Source organism: Triticum dicoccoides, chromosome 6A, assembly GCF_002162155.2.
Source record: "Triticum dicoccoides isolate Atlit2015 ecotype Zavitan chromosome 6A, WEW_v2.0, whole genome shotgun sequence".
NCBI lineage: Eukaryota > Viridiplantae > Streptophyta > Magnoliopsida > Poales > Poaceae > Triticum > Triticum dicoccoides.
In genome coordinates this window covers 453,267,806-453,272,203 of record NC_041390.1, presented here as the reverse complement: position 1 = coordinate 453,272,203, position 4,398 = coordinate 453,267,806, and the positions used below count along the sequence as shown (strand labels likewise).

The 4,398-nt window shown below is 41.3% G+C and overlaps 1 long non-coding RNA gene across 1 annotated transcript; it reads left to right on the top strand.

The window, feature by feature from the left end:
• The first annotated feature begins 472 nt into the window (after positions 1 to 472).
• On the top strand, positions 473 to 1,058 carry LOC119315158. Its single transcript, XR_005152602.1, has 2 exons — positions 473 to 609; positions 786 to 1,058. It is a non-coding gene; the product is annotated as an uncharacterized LOC119315158 (long non-coding RNA).
• Positions 1,059 to 4,398: the final 3,340 nt, after the last annotated feature.

Here is a 4,398-nt window from a genome sequence, read left to right as displayed (position 1 = left end):
CTATCAAGTTGTAAGACATGATGGCCTATTAATAGGTAATATTCTCCCTTGTGTGATGGATCAAAAACAAAACAGCTTGTCCGATATTAGGTGGCGACGATCCGATCATCTTAGAAAATCAATATGCATTTATGCAACAACTTTAATAGGTAGAATGTAAATGTGTGCATTATTATACTCAATAAAGTTTTTGGTTCATATCCTCTATTAAAATGGATTTAATGCATATAAAGCCACATCTTCTACATAGAACATCACAATTGTAGTGTGCATGGACATGTTAAATTTCTGTACTATTATACTCCATAAATATGTTGGTTTATATCCTCCTTGGGAGCAGATTTCTCGCTGATATATTCACATCTTTCAGATAGAATATCAAAATTCCAACATGCATATCTTCTAGATAGCATCACACAATCTTGTATTTGACTATTTTTAGGTCTCATCTTTCCATGTTATAAGATATCGCGTAGCCTATTCTGATGTGCATCTATTCCATTCTCGTGTACTTGCTTTTGTGGTTTTTCATTCCTGAAGAAATGGGCGACATCAAGGTGCCAAGACTGTTATGCGTTCTACTACTCATTCCACTTCTTTTAGTTCCTTGTAAGTATTATCTGGAAACTTCACATGAAGCACAAGGCACTTCCTAAATTTGTCTAAAAGAATTTCCCACTAATATGTGGAATTCCTACTTCATGCAAACTAATTTTATCCTCTTTTTGGATGGAACTTCATAGGATCTTAATCTTTTGTACACCATATTATGTGTATTTTTGTAGGCTCAGAAGCCAAGACCTGCGAGGTAGCTAGCAGTACCTATCTGACAATAGCATGCGGGGTGGATCCATGTGCTAAAGCCTGCCACAAGGAGGGCTTTACCAATGGGTTATATTACATATACCCACCATTTACAATTCTTTATATCTGCGAAAAAGAGTGTTGAACAAAGAAAACGTTGCAATTCACATAGGATGTGTGATGTAACAAATAATAAGGTTGGGTAGTATGATGAATTGATAATGAGAAATGATAGAAGTTGAGTCTATTATTCCTTACTTAGTCTTAAAGTACAACTAGGAATGCTCACATGAAAATAGAACAAAAGCAATCTAATCATGATCCGCAGCACCAACGTCAACATCTTCACCATATGCGTCAGTATGAATCTTCACTATCAATGTCCTTCAACGTTGGCTTCTTTTTTATCAACTCATATACTTGCACACACCGATAGACAATCTTTTCTCCAAGCTCATAGGTGTGTTTGCCCTCTAACATATCATAAACATCTATGGCACACACTCCATTAGTAGAAGTGTAAGAATCATCTGGTTGTGCAACTTTGTTAAACGAATTACTCTGCTCAAACTATTTTAATACTCTCCAGTATGGCTTACCTGCAATGGTGTCTTCCAATAAAAATATATGTGTTGCTTGATTTGCCAAAATATAGGCTCGTCGGTGCAGTACGACACCTTGACATTGATGGCTTCATAAAATTCACCAGATTTGGGTTTTGAGATCATGATAAATTGGTTATACGAACGACAACATAACAGAACCACGCACGGATGAATCTCCAAATTAGAGATACATACTGCAACAGAACAATGTCTGCTATAATAGCACACATTTTAGTTCCCACCTTTTCAAGCGTATTCGTGCTCATCACAACAATGTTTGGTGTCTTCTTGCCTTTGTCGTGTCTAAGGGTGTTGTAGAGCACACATCATCAACAATGCAAGATGCATAATGACTTACCCGAGTACCAGGACCCATTGCTAGTGCATAAAGGGTATCACTACCTGCCTGCCCCTCCTCTCGCATCTTCTTAACCTATGGTTAGAAAATAGACAAGTTGATCACCTTGTTGTACTCAATATATATAAAAACTTATAGTGCAATTCAAATGCATACACGGCTCTTAAACCATTTCACAAATCCTTTCCTAACCCATTTCTCATTGTTTCTTGGATTTTGTGCCAGTAACTCCTCTTCGTAGATGCTGCAGAACATAGTGGTCGTGTCAAACATCAAGTATATAAGAATGTGCTGCAAGTGTAGTACATTATGTTGTATAAGTTGTAGTACTTAACACCTACTTGGTATAAGGCAGAATCTCAATGTAGTTATTCAACACATACTAATGGAACATTGAATACCATGGTATACGCAAAGTGTTGTGTATACGTGCCTCATCAAAAATTATTTAGTGTGGGGAAATGCTAACCAAACCTAAAGGTATACCTCGATAAAAAGCTTAGTGAAGGAAGTACAAGCCATAGGATATGACAGGAGAAATCGACCGCAGAAGATCCCCGAAGAGGCCCCTGACAATAACCATGACGTATTCAGGGAATGAATGCCCGAGCAGACGGCACACGCATTGGCTAGAAGGGGTGGCATTGTAGAGCACTCCACTGACCACACCCGTCAGCGGCCCAGTCGCTGCCGAACCGGTACGTAAGTGGAGGCATAATTCTAAAATACGCCTTCGCTGTGGCCCTCGGTGAATTTTCTAATTTATGTTACTTCTCTAATTTTTCTTTATTCTATTGACTAAGGTTTGACCAGGAATAACTCCTAAACCATAAGTCCCAATGAGGTTATACATTTTGCATTATTTTTCTAATATTATTCTCATTTAGTGGGAATAGTTTGATATTTATTTTAATTGCCTAGATACTGCTGGAGAGAATTTGATTTATTTTATTTTTTGATTTTTTTATAATTATTTCTAGAAGGAAATAATCTAGGACGTGAAGGCGAGGAGTTCTTTGATACTCCACTTGAGCAAGGTAAGTTACCACCTCCATTTGTTGATGGAATTGCGAGGCCATGGGTTCAACTTCCACTTTTTCCGCATTTACTTTCGGTCTTATTTTGTTTCACTTTTCTTGTGGTAGAATTGGTGTCATAATATAGTTAGCAGAGTTATACAGTCACTAAGGAAACACTATGGTTAAGTAGTATTCGAACCAATATTTTAACGTAATTGTTAATCGGTAATTACTTTGACAACATGAACCATCAAGCATTATAATGGCAACATTCACAGAATATGGGGGAAAGACTTTAGTTCAAACAATGATCTCACGTGAATCTTTCCTCGTTGTATGAAAGATTGTATATTATTAATGTAGTTACTCAAATCTTCCATATAAATAGTTTTGGTTAAACCAACTTTAATAGTTGGCTAATACAAATGCCACAGAACCGACACTTCTTGGTACAGCCACATTTTCCTGAATAGGATGGCCTTGTTTACTTTATAGTTATATCTCTTCCATGTGTCTCCAAAGAGGGAAACTGGAGTGAGTAGACTTCCTTTGGCCAGAAACTCTCCATTCAGTAAAGAGAGACTGTGTCAGCGGATGAGATAAAGAGTAAAAATTCCTGGGGGGAAGAAAGTAGTGCCACGTGGTGGCAAGGACTCAGATCCTTTTGTCGGCGTTCTGGGAACCATGGTACCCAGACTTGCCAGCCGGCGCCCATGGCGTGGCTCCATCAATGGCCTGGTATTGCCCATCTACAAGACCACCAAGACAAGACCTTGCCAGGGGCCAATACTCGTGAGGTGGGCGACACCAAAGACCTCCAGAGGGAGCGGCCTCCTCCAGCGACCTCCCGAGGAGCGGAAATTCCTATGTAGGTGCCCGACCTCATGAGGGTACCATGGAGCAAGCCATGACGACCAAGGCCAGGCGGGCGCCAATGGGCGTAGATGGGGCAGTTTCCTCTTTGGTGCTAAGGAGGCAAGCACATGCGTGGGTTCCCAACGAATCTGGCAAAGGTTTCCATTCCCGGGCAACACGACCAAGACTGCAAGGACGGCAGGACGGAACAGCGTCACGACCAGAAGCTCTGCAGGCAAAGAACACCTTTCATCAGGATAAGATGTACTACTTGTCCCCTTTCAAATTGGCCACTGTGGGCTCCCTTCCCGCCTACGATTTGGGGGAAGAGGACCGAGGCCACTATAAGTATAGTTTAGCCACCACCATAGAGGAGATCGGTTCCTTTCCACCCTAACCAAAGCAGACCTCGCGAGGTTGTTCATCGCTTGTACTAGTTCATCCTCAGCCCCTCGTGAGGCCAATCCACCACAAAGCAGGAGTAGGGTTTTACACCGCAAGGTGGCCCGAACCTAGTTAAACTGTTGTGTCCATCTTCTTCCTCGTTCATCGAGCTAGGTCGTGGAGCGACGAGCTAGTTGGCAAGAGAGGTTGGTTCTTCGCACACGCCCTGGAGTTCGAACCTTTCTTGGGTCTACGGAGCCCTGAATCCGACACCTTTCTCCCAAGGCTAGCCTATGGGAGGTCGGAGACATGGTGAGAGGGTCGCCCTATGAATAGGATTCGTTAGACTGCAAAATTCTATAATGTGGGTAAA